This window comes from Festucalex cinctus, chromosome 21 (genome assembly GCF_051991245.1).
Source record: "Festucalex cinctus isolate MCC-2025b chromosome 21, RoL_Fcin_1.0, whole genome shotgun sequence".
NCBI classification, from domain to species: domain Eukaryota; kingdom Metazoa; phylum Chordata; class Actinopteri; order Syngnathiformes; family Syngnathidae; genus Festucalex; species Festucalex cinctus.
The window spans coordinates 21,453,374-21,470,877 of record NC_135431.1 but is presented as its reverse complement, the minus strand read 5'-3'; positions in this window follow the sequence as shown (position 1 = coordinate 21,470,877).

Below are 17,504 nucleotides of genomic sequence, written 5' to 3'. Positions count from 1 at the left end.
CGATCAGGACATATTTCCCGATTTAAGTCCTGCGGGTAAGCGGAAGTTGACACACAAAATAGTACAATCAACTTCAACTCAAAAATCACACTAGATTTTCACAATTAAAGAAGCTCTTTTCCATGAAACACTATTCATCAAAGAGACTATTTTGTGTTAGGTCAGGGTCGTATGACATGACAATTTATCAGCGAGTTCGCTATCAGCTCCAAGCACTGTGCCCTCCGCTCAGAGCCGCACTTACTCGGGTTCCGGTTTTGAGCCTCGATCGATCCCGATTTTGACAAAAATGAGTCAATCGAAGCCCCACGTTATGGGCGCCACATGTCAACTTCCGCTTACCCGCAGGACTTAAATCGGGAAATATGTCCTGATCGACTCTCCAACTAAAGGGTTAGAAATTCCCCTTTTTCCTCACCAGCTCTAAGGCGTCAGCGTGAGGAGACGGGAATTAAATAAGCCGATATATCAAAGTGGATTCACCTAGGTTTGTTCACTGTCTTCTTATCATGAGGCCAATCCGTTTTCATACACCTATCAATCCTGAGTGAGTAACCACACACACAGAGCCCAGGAATGCTAGCATGTACACCTCACTTATATTGGCAGCTCCACTTCTCTGAGTTGTTTGCATTTGTTATTGACCTAGTAATTTAATAATCCTTGTTAGAATCATACGGATTTGTTACATATCAAGCTGGAGTATTTGACTTTATTAATACAGATGGAAGCATTGGTTAGAGGTTATTCAAATGCACTTACCTTCTCCCAAACGTCCGATACTGTTGTCCTCCTCGAAGAGGGAAAAATAATATTAAAGCGGACTTATAAAATGTCCAAAACAAAATAAAATCAAAACAAATGATAAGGACTTATCAAACGTCCAAATATAAAAATAAAATCAAAAACAAATAATAAGGACTTATCAAACGTCCAAAATAAAAATAAAATCAAAAACAAATAATAAGGACTTATCAAACGTCCAAAATAAAAATAAAATCAAAAACAAATAATAAGGACTTATCAAACGTCCAAAATAAAAATAAAATCAAAAACAAATAACAAGGACTTATGAAACGTCCAAAATAAAAATAAAATCAAAAACAAATAACAAGGACTTATGAAACGTCCAAAATAAAAATAAAATCAAAAACAAATAAGGACTTATGAAACGTCCAAAATAAAAATAAAATCAAAAACAAATAATAAGGTCTTATAAAACGACCTCGGACTCATAAAACGTCCAAAAATAAATATAATAAAAATTAAAACAAACCAAACAAACTAATTAAATCACAATTAGTTTTTAAATCATTTTATTTGGACTTATAGAACGTCCAAAAAGAAATAAAACCAAAAATAAATAAAATAAAGATTAAAACAAAACAATAAAATGATTGATTCAAAAATTGTCTTTTAAACAATTTTATTGACAATAAAAGATAACCAATATAAATCATCAAAATCACATTTAATGATAAAACTTTAAATCAATCAAAATAAAATAAAATAAAATAAAAACAGAAAATTAAGAATAATATAAACCTTTTACAAGAGCTTTCTGAGATTGATCATTTCTCAAAAAAGCTTAAGACCTGATTGACAATAAGATGTTTTTGGCTAAAAATAATTTGAAGATATGGGAGTGTATTAAATGGCCCCTACCCTAACACGCGATTAGTCATTCATATCTTCCTATTATACATCATTATTGCTAAAAGATTTGTACATTACCAATCAGAGAAGAAGAATTCCAGTCAGCTAATCCAAGTCCTTCGTAAAAAATTCGAAGTCCCAGGCAGCTATAATCCTTCTTCGGGAATACACTCCTTTACCGACCACATCGCAGGGTGAAGAAAAAAGAGCCCCGATCGCAGCTGGTGACGGCTTTTTATCCCCTTGGGTCAGACCACCGACTTCTTCCGTGAATGTCCTTCCGCCTCCAGAAATATCAAAACGCACTTGTTGGGAATCATTTCCAGTAATTTTCCACAGACGAGCCATGAAGATGAAGTCATACATTCTTTACAAATGTGTCATGGATACACAACGTTGAATGATGAGTCATACATGAAAATATGTCAAGGTCTTCAGCTCTATTCGACAATGATGAACGTTAGAATAAATAACATCATAGATATATTAATTAAGCAAGCATGAATAACATATATATACATGACATGTTAAATCCCAAATTCTCTCAGGGCACTTAACATGTTAATTCTAATCTCTGTTGCACATCTTGTATATATCTTTGTTAAATCAAACAATACATACAGATAATCTTTTCAATGCAGTTACAGCAATATTATCAGCGATAAAAGACAGTATCACTTATAAATAAAAGAAAAGAGAAAAAAAAAATAAAACAGCAAAACTTCATAGTTGGCTTTCAATGTGCTACAAACATTGATCCAAAAATCAGGTTAACAATTGTCGAATATAGATTGTGTTTTGTATTATTATTTAATTCAGGATATCATTTATTTACACTCAATTTGTATCTTATATGGAATGTCCGGGCAATGCTGAGTGGGTGGCTTAGTTGTACAGGTTTGGCGGCATCTGGTGGTTACTTTGAGGAACTACACCCAGAGGCCAAAGAATGATTCAGTCCTACAGACACCAATTGGTCTCTAACTAAGAATTGAGTCTAGCCCATTAATTTGCTATCTCATTTTACATGATATGGCGTTTCATCTGACCCACTCAATCCACTCAATTCAACACTATATAGAATACTTTTTGAATATATTCGGCATGCCTGCCAATATTCACACATCTAGCTGAATCATATAATCGGAAAGACTTCATAAAAATGTCTAGAGGGCGCTATTGAGCCATTTATTACAAATAGCACAACAAATCTCTAAATAAAATATTCATGTTCTAGACAGGTCTGGTGTGTGTGCAAAGTTTTGTGAGTTTTCACCTATATTTAGACTCTCAAAAAAGCATTTTTCTTCACAAACAATGCATGGCTACAGCAAAGGCGTGTGACAAAATAAAAAAATTCAATAACTTTTCATCTTAAATATCTTAAGATGAAACACGCCAAAGAATGAAGACGATCTGATAAGTTCTGTTGAAAATATGACCCCTATAAAAGGCCCCAAAAAATGGCTACAAATACCAAAGTAAATCAAAATGGCAGACTTCCTTTTTGATTCAGCATATGGCTTTAGAAACCTTTTTGTAAGTCTTAGGCTGATAGGTATCCCAATTTTTACAAATCTAGCTGAATCATAAAACACAAAACATTTGCAAAAGCTTCATAAAAATGTCTAGAGGGCGCTATTGAACCATTTATTGCAAATTGAATAAGAAATCTCTAAAATATTCATGCTGATGACAAGCCTGAACAAATACTATATTGACTCAGATGTCATTATCTTTCTTCTCCTGCTTGTTTTTGTTTTTCCATTTGAAAGTTTGTTTGTCCAAAAGTTGCTCCGTCCGAGGCTTGAACCAGCGAACCATTCATCGGGCTGTCTTTGCTATTCACCTGGCGCAAGCGCTTAAGCCAGTGAGCCACCGGACCTGTGAGCAGCAGGGTGAATTGGCGTATTTGCTCTGTTACTCACAGGTCCGGTGGCTCGGAGTTAAGTGCTGGAGCCAGGTGAATAGCAAAGACAGTCCTACGAATGGTTCGCTGGTTCAAACCTCGGATGGTGCAACTGGTTGAATTTAAATTTCTGTCTTTTCATTCATAATTTCTCATATGTAATTTACAACTAATGTATCTTTCTTTATTCATTAAACATACGTTTTATTTAATGCATTCAATTTAATGTTCAATGACACATTCGCTGGTTCAGCAAGACAACTCTAAATTACATTACATCTCCATGTCAATGATAGCTGAATGGTTAAAGCAATGGATTGGCCCGCGGGAGATCATGGTTTGTTTTAGCACTTTGATTTCATATAGTAGTCATTGTATAATTCTTTATAGTTGCGGATATAGTTGCGGATGTTGTTGTTTTTTTTTTTTTTTTGATTTTTTTTTTTACACAAGAGCAGAGAGAAAGCTTTGACAAGCAGCTTGACAGAAAGTGATGGCTTCAACCATTGGGAGTTATTTGGTTCCATGTTTCAAAATCGGCCAGCAGGTGGCAGCAGAGTATTATCAATCATTCTGCTATTAGCAGTCAGCTTAGCATTCAGCTATTAGCATTCGGCTTTCAGCATCCCACGCAATTTCTTCAGAAATTGCTTAGTCTAGTTATTGTGGGATGCTGAAAGCATCCCACATATGTTGTTTCTAACCTTTATTATTATTATTATACTTAAACTTATTATTATTATAGCATTTTATTCTCAACACTTTTTGCAATCAAACTACTCCTACATTATACTTCCGATTTACACCGTTCAAATTTCAACTTGCTGACAAAATTATATAATATATATATAATTTCTCATTTGTAATTTACAACCAATTTATCTTTCTTTATTTAACATACATTTTATTGCATGTTCAGACACATTCGCTGCTTCCATTTCACAACACTTTAGTGATGCCACCAAGTCTTCTGTGGGTCAGTGGATAGATTGGCAGTGCAGTAGCTCATTGAACAGTAAACAGGAGGTGAGGGTTCAAATTCAATCTCAGGCTGGTTGAATTTCAACTTCAGCCTTTTCATTTATAATTCATTCATAATTTCTCATATGTAATTTACAGCCAATGTATCTTTCTTTATTAATTTAACATACGTTTTATTTAATGCATTCTGGTTCAGCAAGACATCTCTCAATTACATTTCACACTTCAATGATAACAATAGCATTCTGCTATTAGCAGTCAGCTTAGCATTCAGCTATTTGCGTCGGCTTTCAGCATCCCACGCAATTTCTTCAGAAATTGCTTAGTCTAGTTATTATTATAGCATTTTATTCTCAACACTTTTTGCAATCAAACTACTCCTACATTATACTTCCGATTTACACCGTTCAAATTTCAACTTGCTGACAAAATTCACGCCTTTCGGGCTATTTATCGTTTGACTTCATATTACTTACAGTACTCGCATAATTTAATGTTAAAAATCTACTTTTCCCCATTCAGTTTTAATGGGACTGACACTGAATTTTTTCTAAGTCCCATTTTCCACGCCCACTTCCACACATACAAAAGACCATATTGACTGCCTTTCTGATACCCTCTTAGTGGCGCAGTTGGGAGAGTGCATGTACAGTAAGCAGGAGGTCGCAGGTTCAAAGCCCACCGCCGACTGTACATTGCACATATGTCTGTGGCAATTACATAAACAGATATTAAGTATACCAACTGACTATCACACCAGGAAATGCGTTATACTGACATGATCAAACACATGTGTCCCAAATCAGCGCAGATGACTTTCAGCGTCAGGTGACACTTTGAATTACAAATACGCCAATTCGCTCTGCTGCTCACAGGTCCGGTGGCTCACTGGCTTAAGCGCTTGCATAGCAAAGACAGCCCTACGAATGGTTCGCTGGTTCAAACCTCGGATGGAGCAACTTTTGGACATGGACATACTTCTTTTTTTTTTTTAGTTAAAACTAAAACTTTCTTCTTTTCATTTATAATTCAACCATAATTTCTCATTTGTAATTTACAACCAATTTATCTTTCTTTATTTAACATACATTTTATTGCACGTTCAGACACATTCGCTGCTTCCATTTCACAACACTTTAGTGATGCCACCAAGTCTTCTGTGGGTCAGTGGATATATTGGCAGTGCAGTAGCTCATTGAACAGTAAACAGGAGGTGAGGGTTCAAATTCAATCTCAGACTGGTTGAATTTAAACTTCAGTCTTTTTTCATTTATAATTCATTCATAATTTCTCATATGTAATTTACAGCCAATGTACATTTCTTTATTAATTTAACATACGTTTTATTTAATGCATTCTGGTTCAGCAAGACATCTCTCAATTACATTTCACACTTCAATGATAACAATAGCATTCTGCTATTAGCAGTCAGCTTAGCATTCAGCTATTAGCATTCGGCTTTCAGCATCCCACGCAATTTCTTCAGAAATTGCTTAGTGTAGTTATTATAGCATTTTATTCTCAACACTTTTTGCAATCAAACTACTCCTACATTATACTTCCGATTTACACCGTTCAAATTTCAACTTGCTGACAAAATTCACGCCTTTCGGGCTATTTATCGTTTGACTTCATATTACTTACAGTACTCGCATAATTTAATGTTAAAAATCTACTTTTCCCCATTCAGTTTTAATGGGACTGACACTGAATTTTTTCTAAGTCCCATTTTCCACGCCCACTTCCACACATACAAAAGACCATATTGACTGCCTTTCTGATACCCTCTTAGTGGCGCAGTTGGGAGAGTGCATGTACAGTAAGCAGGAGGTCGCAGGTTCAAAGCCCACCGCCGACTGTACATTGCACATATGTCTGTGGCAATTACATAAACAGATATTAAGTATACCAACTGACTATCACACCAGGAAATGCGTTATACTGACATGATCAAACACATGTGTCCCAAATCAGCGCTGATGACTTTCAGCGTCAGGTGACACTTTGAATTACAAATACGCCAATTCGCTCTGCTGCTCACAGGTCCGGTGGCTCACTGGCTTAAGCGCTTGCATAGCAAAGACAGCCCTACGAATGGTTCGCTGGTTCAAACCTCGGATGGAGCAACTTTTGGACATGGACATACTTCTTTTTTTTTTTTAGTTAAAACTAAAACTTTCTTCTTTTCATTTATAATTCAACCATAATTTCTCATTTGTAATTTACAACCAATTTATCTTTCTTTATTTAACATACATTTTATTGCATGTTCAGACACATTCGCTGCTTCCATTTCACAACACTTTAGTGATGCCACCAAGTCTTCTGTGGGTCAGTGGATAGATTGGCAGTGCAGTAGCTCATTGAACAGTAAACAGGAGGTGAGGGTTCAAATTCAATCTCAGGCTGGTTGAATTTCAACTTCAGCCTTTTCATTTATAATTCATTCATAATTTCTCATATGTAATTTACAGCCAATGTATCTTTCTTTATTAATTTAACATACGTTTTATTTAATGCATTCTGGTTCAGCAAGACATCTCTCAATTACATTTCACACTTCAATGATAACAATAGCATTCTGCTATTAGCAGTCAGCTTAGCATTCAGCTATTTGCGTCGGCTTTCAGCATCCCACGCAATTTCTTCAGAAATTGCTTAGTCTAGTTATTATAGCATTTTATTCTCAACACTTTTTGCAATCAAACTACTCCTACATTATACTTCCGATTTACACCGTTCAAATTTCAACTTGCTGACAATATTCACGCCTTTCGGGGTATTTATCATTTGACTTCATATTACTTACAGTACTCGCATAATTTAATGTTAAAGATCTACTTTTCCCCATTCAGTTTTAATGGAACTGACACTGAATTTTTTCTAAGTCCCATTTTCCACGCCCACTTCCATACATACAACAGACCATCTTGAGTTTCTTTCTGATATTGCTCGGTGGCGCAGTTGGGAGAGTGCATGTACAGTAAACAGGAGGTCGCAGGTTCAAAGCCCACCGCCGACTGTACATTGCACATATGTCTGTGGCAATTACATAAACGGATATTAAGTATACCAACTGACTATCACACCAGGAAATGCGTTATACTGACATGATCAAACACATGTGTCCCAAATCAGCGCTGATGACTTGCAGCGTCAGGTGACACTTTAAATTACAAATACACCAATTCGCTCTGCTGCTCACAGGGCCGGTGGTAGCACCGGTATATCGTTTTTGTCTCAACGTGGACAACATCCACATTTACGGTTAGCTGTATTGTTGTGGCTAGCATGCTAAATTAGCCTCATGATGTGTTTTTGTCACATTTTGATGTAAAAAGAGAATATTTACTTTTGGCACGTTGGGGTACTGTCAAAAAGGACAAGGACCATCTAAAATGTTTTTGACAAGCCTTGTGTGTGCAAAGTTTAATCAAAACGCAAAATATGGTGTGCAATTCCCAAAATAAATTCAAAATGGTGGACTTCCTTTTAGGTTTAGCATACGGCTACAGAATACCTTTTGTAGGTCTTAAGCTAATAGGTATGCCTCCCAGTTTTCATAAATCTTGGTCAAGTCATCTTTAGTTGTGTATCGCTTGAATCATATTATTGGAAATGCTCCATAAAAATGCATAGAGGGCGCTATTGAGCACAACGTTGGGTTACTTGCACGCGGACTTCCTCTTTGGTTTGGCAAATGGCTACATAATACTTTTTTGTAGGTCTAGCATAATCATACAATCGGAAATGCTTCATAAAAATGTCTAGAGGGCGCTATTTATTGCAAATTGCACAATAAATCTCTGAAAAATTCATGTTCATGACAAGTCTGATGTGTTTGCAAAGTTTCATGAGTTTTCATGTGTATAAAAAAAAAAAAAAAGCAGCACTTGACAACTGTTACATGGAACAAGGACCATTTAAAATGTTAGTTTTTTCCATGCCTTGTCTGTGCAAAGTTTAATGAAAAAGGCCAAAAATGATGTATAATTCCCAAAATAAAATCAGAATAGCGGACTTCCTCTTTGGTTTGGCAAATGGCTACATAATACTTTTTTGTAGGTCTAGCATAATCATACAATCGGAAATGCTTCATAAAAATGTCTAGAGGGCGCTATTTATTGCAAATTGCACAATAAATCTCTGAAAATTCATGTTCATGACAAGTCTGATGTGTTTGCAAAGTTTCATGAGTTTTCATGTGTATAAAAAAAAAAAAAGCAGCACTTGACAAACAATGCATTGCTATGGCAACAGTGTGTTACAAAATAAAAAACTTTCGATTACTTTGCATCTTAAACATCTTAAGATGAAACACACCAAGTTTGAAGACAGTCGGATAAATTTTGTAGGAGGGGTTCGTTAAAATATGACCCCTGAAAAAGGCCACAAAAAATGGCAACAAATCCCATCATAAATCAAAATGGCAGACTTCCTGTTTGGTTTAGCACATGGTTCCAAGAGACTTTTTTGTACATCATGGGCTCTTATGTATGCCTGCAAATTATCATAGCGCTAGGTGAAACGTACAACCGGGAATGCTTCGTTAAAGAGGAGTTTTTTAGCTCAAAATGTGATGCCCGGCCCCTGGGGGACTTCCTGTTAGGTTAAGCACATGGCACCAAGAGACTTTTTTGTACATCCTGGACTGTTACATATGTCTACAATTTTTCGTCGCTCTAGCTGCTTCGTACAACTGGGAATGCTTCATTAATAAGATTTTTTTTCCTTTGCAAAAAGTGCATGCCACGACAACAGCGTGTAATGAAATAAAAAACTTTCAATAACTTTTCATTTTCAACATCTTAAGATGAATCACACCAAGTTTGAAGATGATCGGATAAACTCTGTAGGAGGAGTTTGTTAAAATATGACCCCTATGAAATGGCCAAAAAAAATGGCAACACATTCCAAAGTAAATCAAAATGGCGGACGTCCTGTTAGGTTTAGCATATGGTTCAAAAAGAGTTTTTTGTACCTCGAGGTCTGTTATATACCTCTACAAATTTTGGTAACTCTATGTGAAACGTACAGCCGGGTATGCTTTGTTAAAGAGGAGTTTTTTAGCTCAAAATGTGATGCCCGGCCCCTGGGGGACTCCCTGTTGGGTTTAGCACAGGGCACCAAGAGACTTTTTTGTACATCTTGGGCTGTTACATATGTCTACAAATTTTCGTAGCTCTAGCTGCTTCGTACAAATGGGAATGCTTCTTTAAGGATATTTTTTTTCCTTTAAAAACAGTGCATGCCATGACAACAGTGTGCGACGAAATACAAAGCTTTCAATAACTTTTCATCTTCAACATCTTAAGATGAATCACACCAAGTTTGAAGATGATCGGATAAACACTGTAGGAGGAGTTCGTTAAAATAAGACCCCAATGAAATGGCCAGAAAAAAATGGCAACACGTTCCAAAATAAATCAAAATGGTGGACTTCCTGTTAGGTTTAGCATATGGTTCAAAAAGAGTTTATTGTAGGTCATAGCCTGTTACATATGTGTACCAATTTTCGTAGCTCTAGATTAAACGTACCACCGGCAATGCTTCGTTAAGTAAGAATTTTTAAACTCTAAATTTGATGCGCCGCCGCCGTCATATAGTATATCAAAAACTTTTCATTTTTCACAATGATGTTGTCCCAGGTGTTGAGATGGTACATCCCAAGTTTGAAGTCAATCGGGTTAACCGTGTAGGAGAAGCGGGCAAAAGTATGACCCCTGTAAATGTGCAAAAATTGGCAAAAATTGGACATTTAAATACTCATACCTTACTTTCTGTCTACTTTAGGGTACACACTTCAAAGAGGTTTTTGTTCATTGGGATGTACTACAGGTGCCACACAATTTTCATAGCCGTCGGACAATCGTAGCGGGACAGGGATCCGTTTAACCTATGTAGGTGGTGCTACAGAGCCATTTTTCTGTTATCATGTATGGCGACTTTAAAATATCAAATTTTTCGCCAGGCCTGATCTGCGTGTAAAGTTTGGTGAGTTTTCGGTCACGTTTAGTGTCTCAAAAATGTGATCGTTTGCGGAGAATAATAATAATAATAATAACTAGAGCTGCGAGCAGCTATAAAGGGCCCTCGCAACCCGGGCCACGTTGGGGTATTTGCACGTCGGGGTACTGGCATGCTGGGGTACTGTCAAATAGGAAACCATCTAAATTTTAAACGTTTTTGCCATGCTTTGTGTTTGTAAAGTTTCATGGAAAGGCCAAAAATGATGCACAATTAACAAAATAAAATCAAAATGGATTGGCACATGGCTATATAGAATACTTTTTGAATATATTAGGCATGCCTGCCAATATTCACACATCTAGCTGAATCATATAATCGGAAAGACTTCATAAAAATGTCTAGAGGGCGCTATTGAAGCATTTATTGCAAATTTAATAAGAAATCTCTAAAATATTCATGCTTATGACAAGCCTGATGTGTGTGTAAAGTTTCATGAGTTTTTGCACATGTTTAGACCAAAAAAAAAAGCAGCATTTTACTTGGCAAACAATGCATCGCCATGAAACGGTGTGGGACAAAATAAATAACTTTAGATAACTTTGTATCTTAAACATCTTAAGATGAAGCACACCAAGTTTGAAGACAGTCGGATAAATTTTGTAGGAGGAATTCGTTAAAATATGACCCCTAAAAAAGGCCACAAAAAATGGCTACAAATCCCAACGTAAATCAAAATGGCGGACTTCCTGTTTGTTTTGGAAGATGGTTCCAAGAGACTATTTTGTACATCGTGGGCTCTTATGTATGCCTCTAAATTATCATAGCGCTAGGTGAAACGTACAACCGGGAATGCTTCGTTAAAGAGGAGTTTTTTACCTCAAAATGTGATGACCGGCCCTTACGGGACTTCCTGTTGGGTTTAGCACATGGCACCAAGAGACTTTTTTGTACATTGTGGGCTGTTAAATTTGTCTCCAAATTTTCGTAGCTCGAGCTGCTTCGTACAACTGTGAATGCTTCATTAAGAGGGAATTTTTTCCTTTGCAAACTGTGCATGCCACGGCAATAGCGTAAGACGAAATAAAAAGCTTTCAATAACTTTTCATCTTCAACATTTTAAGATGAATCACACCAAGTTTGGAGATGATCGGATAAACTCTGTAGGAGGAGTTCGTTAAAATAAGACCCCTATGAAATGGCCCAAAAAATGGCAACACGTTCCAAAGTAAATCAAAATGGCGGACTTCCTGTTCGGTTTAGCATATTGTTCAAAAAGAGTTTTTTGTACCTTGAGGGCTGTTACATATGTCTTTAAATTTTGGTAACTCTAGGTGAAACGTACAGCCGGGAATGCTTCATTAAGTAAGAATTTTGAAACTCAAAATTTGATGCCCCGCCTCTGGCGGACTTCCTGTTGGGTTTAGCATATGGCACCAACAGACTTTTTTGTAGATCATAGTCTGTTACATATGTGTACCAATTTTCGTAGCTCTAGGTTAAACATACAACCGGCAATACTACGTTTAGTAAGAGTTTTGAAACTCTAAATTTGATGCCCCACCGCCGTCATATAGTATGTCGAAAACTTTAGATTTTTTACCATGGTGTTGTCCCAGGTCTTGAGATGGTACATCCCAAGTTTGAAGTCAATTGGATTAACCGTGTAGGAGAAGCAGGCAAAAGTATGACCCCTGTAAATGTGCAAAAATTGGCCAAAATTGGACATTTAAATACTCATATCTCACTTCCTGTCTATTTTAGGGTACACACATCAAAGAGGTTTTTGTTCATCTGGATGTGCTACAGGTGCCACACAATTTTCATAGCCGTCGGACAATCGTAGCGGGCCAGGGATCTGTTTAACCTATGTAGGTGGCGCTATGGAGCCATTTTTGTGTTATCACCTATGGCGACTTTAAAATATCAAATTTTTCGCCAGGCCTGACGTGTGTGTAAAGTTTGGTGAGTTTTCGTTCACGTTTAGTGTCTCAAAAATGTGATTGTTTGCGGAAAAGAATAATAACAAATAAAAAGAAGAAGAATAAGAATTCCTTGAAAAACAATAGGGACCTCGCAGCGGTCGCTGCTCGGGCCCTAACTAGAGCTGCGAGCAGCTATAAAGGGCCCTCGCAACCCGTGCCACGTTGGGGTATTTGCACGTCGGGGTACTGGCACGTTAGGGTACTGTTTCATAAGAAACCGTCTAAATTGTAAATGTTTTGCCATGCTTTTTGTGTTTGTTCACATTGCTATGGAATGCTTTGTCGAGGTATTCGGCTGATAGGTATGCCTCCCAATATTCACACATCTAGCTGAATCATATAAAAAAAAAAATTCTTTGCAAACAATGCATCGCTACAGCAAAGGCGTGCCACGTTGGGGTACTTGCACGTCGGGGTACTGGCACGTTGGGGTACTGTCAAATAGGACAAGGACCATCTAAAATGTTTTTGACAAGCCTTGTGTGTGCAAAGTTTAATCAAAACGCAAAATATGGTGCGCAATTCCCAAAATAAATTCAAAATGGCGGACTTCCTTTTAGGTTTAGCATACGGCTACAGAATACTTTTTGTAGGTCTTAAGCTAATAGGTATGCCTCCCAGTTTTCACAAATCTAGGTCAAGTCATCTTTAGTTGTGTATCGCTTGAATCATACAATTGGAAATGCTCCATAAAAATGCATAGAGGGCGCTATTGAGCACAACGTTGGGTTACTTGCACGTCAGGGTACTGGCACGTTGGGGTACTGTTACATGGAACAAGGACCATTTAAAATGTTAGTTTTTTCCATGCCTTGTCTGTGCAAAGTTTAATGAAGAAGGCCAAAAATTATGTATAATTCCCAAAATAAAATCAAAATAGCGGACTTCCTCTTTGGTTTGGCAAATGGCTACATAATACTTTTTTGTAGGTCTAGCATAATCATACAATCGGAAATGCTTCATAAAAATGTCTAGAGGGCGCTATTTATTGCAAATTGCACAATAAATCTCTGAAAATTCATGTTCATGACAAGTCTGATGTGTTTGCAAAGTTTCATGAGTTTTCATGTGTATAAAAAAAAAAAAGCAGCACTTGACAACTGTTACATGGAACAAGGACCATTTAAAATGTTAGTTTTTTCCATGCCTTGTCTGTGCAAAGTTGAATGAAAAAGGCCAAAAATGATGTATAATTCCCAAAATAAAATCAAAATAGCGGACTTCCTCTTTGGTTTGGCAAATGGCTACATAATACTTTTTTGTAGGTCTAGCATAATCATACAATCGGAAATGCTTCATAAAAATGTCTAGAGGGCGCTATTTATTGCAAATTGCACAATAAATCTCTGAAAATTCATGTTCATGACAAGTCTGATGTGTTTGCAAAGTTTCATGAGTTTTCATGTGTATAAAAAAAAAAAAAGCAGCACTTGACAACTGTTACATGGAACAAGGACCATTTAAAATGTTAGTTTTTTCCATGCCTTGTCTGTGCAAAGTTGAATGAAAAAGGCCAAAAATGATGTATAATTCCCAAAATAAAATCAAAATAGCGGACTTCCTCTTTGGTTTGGCAAATGGCTACATAATACTTTTTTGTAGGTCTAGCATAATCATACAATCGGAAATGCTTCATAAAAAGGTCTAGAGGGCGCTATTTATTGCAAATTGCACAATAAATCTCTGAAAATTCATGTTCATGACAAGTCTGATGTGTTTGCAAAGTTCCATGAGTTTTCATGTGTATAAAAAAAAAAAAGCAGCACTTGACAAACAATGCATTGCTATGGCAACAGCGTGTTACAAAATAAAAAACTTTCGATTACTTTGCATCTTAAACATCTTAAGATGAAACACACCAAGTTTGAAGACAGTCGGATAAATTTTGTAGGAGGGGTTCGTTAAAATATGACCCCTGAAAGTTTTTCCTTGCCCGGTTGGAGGGTTAGATCAGGGGATGTCGCAACTTGTTTGTGGTTAAGTGCTACAGAAGTAAATGTGTCTTAACAACCTCATGATTGAATGTGTTTTCAATTCTCTAGGATGTGATTGGATTGTATCAATTAAATGTTCTTATAACTGATTCAGTGAGTAGTAAAAATAGTGTGTCAAGTATAATGACATGAAATATAAGGAATACAAAAAACAAAACAAGAACCCTCTAAATTACACATTTTGTTCCAGGCTTTATGTGCGTGCATAGTTTGAGTATACACCTAGGTTTAGGCCAGGAGTGTTCAAACCTTTTGCAAAGAGGGCCGGGTATGGTAAGGTGAAAATGTGTGGGGCCTAATCAACCATTTAGTTTAGCCTGACATAATTTTTTTACATGCATATGTAAATATATATATGTGGACAAATGTGTACATATGTCTACAAATTTTTGTAGCTCGAGCTGCTTCGTCCAACTGGGAACGCTGCATTAAGAAGGATTTTTTTTTTCCTTTGCCAACAGTGCATGCCACGACAACAGCGTGCGACGAAATAAAAAGCTTTCAATAACTTTTCATCGTCAACATCTTAAGATGAATCACACCAAGTTTGAAGATGATCGGATAAACTCTGTAGGAGGAGTTCGTTAAAATAAGACCCCTATGAAATGGCCAAAAAAATGGGAACACGTTCCAAAGTAAATCAAAATGGTGGACTTTCTGTTAGGTTTAGCATATGGTTCAAAAAGTGTTTTTTGTACCTTGAGGGCTGTTACATATGTCTTTAAATTTTGGTAACTCTAGGTGAAACGTACAGCCGGGAATGCTTCATTAAGTAAGAATTTTGAAACTCAAAAATTTGATGCCCCGCCTCTGGCGGACTTCCTGTTGGGTTTAGCATATGGCACCAACAGACTTTTTTGTAGGTCATAGTCTGTTACATATGTGTACCAATTTTCGTAGCTCTAGGTTAAACATACAACCGGCAATACTACGTTTAGTAAGAGTTTTGAAACTCTAAATTTGATGCCCCACCGCCGTCATATAGTATGTCGAAAACTTTAGATTTTTTACCATGGTGTTGTCCCAGGTCTTGAGATGGTACATCCCAAGTTTGAAGTCAATTGGATTAACCGTGTAGGAGAAGCAGGCAAAAGTATGACCCCTGTAAATGTGCAAAAATTGGCCAAAATTGGACATTTAAATACTCATATCTCACTTCCTGTCTATTTTAGGGTACACACATCAAAGAGGTTTTTGTTCATCTGGATGTGCTACAGGTGCCACACAATTTTCATAGCCGTCGGACAATCGTAGCGGGCCAGGGATCTGTTTAACCTATGTAGGTGGCGCTATGGAGCCATTTTTCTGTTATCACCTATGGCGACTTTAAAATATCAAATTTTTCGCCAGGCCTGACGTGTGTGTAAAGTTTGGTGAGTTTTCGTTCACGTTTAGTGTCTCAAAAATGTGATTGTTTGCGGAAAAGAATAATAACAAATAAAAAGAAGAAGAATAAGAATTCCTTGAAAAACAATAGGGACCTCGCAGCGGTCGCTGCTCGGGCCCTAATAATAATAATAATAATAATAATAATAATAATAATAAGAATTCCTACAAAAACAATAGGGCCTCGCAGCGGCACCGCCGCCGCCGCTGCTCGGGCCCTAACTAGAGCTGCGAGCAGCTATAAAGGGCCCTCGCAACCCGGGCCACGTTGGGGTACTTGCACGTCGGGGTACTGGCACGTTGGGGTACTGTCAAATAGGACAAGGACCATCTAAAATGTTTTTGACAAGCCTTGTGTGTGCAAAGTTTAATCAAAACGCAAAATATGGTGCGCAATTCCCAAAATAAATTCAAAATGGCGGACTTCCTTTTAGGTTTAGCATACGGCTACAGAATACTTTTTGTAGGTCTTAAGCTAATAGGTATGCCTCCCAGTTTTCACAAATCTAGGTCAAGTCATCTTTAGTTGTGTATCGCTTGAATCATACAATTGGAAATGCTCCATAAAAATGCATAGAGGGCGCTATTGAGCACAACGTTGGGTTACTTGCACGTCAGGGTACTGGCACGTTGGGGTACTGTTACATGGAACAAGGACCATTTAAAATGTTAGTTTTTTCCATGCCTTGTCTGTGCAAAGTTTAATGAAAGAGGCCAAAAATGATGTATAATTCCCAAAATAAAATCAAAATAGCGGACTTCCTCTTTGGTTTGGCAAATGGCTACATAATACTTTTTTGTAGGTATTAGGCTGATAGGGGTCTGTCCTAATTTTCACAAATCTAGCAGAATCATACAATCGGAAATACTTCATAAAAATGTCTAGAGGGCGCTATTTATTGCAAATTGCACAATAAATCTCTAAAAATTCATGTTCATGACAAGTCTGATGTGTTTGCAAAGTTTCATGAGTTTTCACACATGTATAGATAAAAAAACAAAGCAGCACTTTACTTGGCAAACAATGCATCGCTATAGCAGCAGCGTGCGACAAAATAAAAAACTTTCGATAACTTTGCATCTTAAACATCTTAAGATGAAACACACCAAGTTTGAAGACGGTCGGATGAACTTTGTACGAGGAGTTCGTTAAAATATGACCCCTGAAAAAGGCCACAAAAAATGGCAACAAATCCCATCGTAAATCAAAATGGCAGACTTCCTGTTTGGTTTAGTATATGGTTCCAAGAGACTTTTTTGTACATCGTGGGCTCTTATGTATGCCTCCAAATTATCATAGCACTAGGTGAAACGTACAACCGTGAATGCTTCGTTAAAGAGGAGATGTTTTTTTTTAGCACAAAATGTGATGCCCGGCCCCTACGGGACTTCCTGTTGGGTTTAGCACATGGCACCAAGAGACTTTTTTGTACATCGTGGGCTGTTACATTTGTCTCCAAATTTTCGTAGCTCTAGCTGCTTCGTACAACTGGGAATGCTTCATTAAGAAGGAATTTTTTCCTTTGCAAACTGTGCATGCCACGGCAACAGCGTGCGACGAAATAAAAAGCTTTCAATAACTTTTCATCTTCAACATCTTAAGATGAATCACACCAAGTTTGGAGA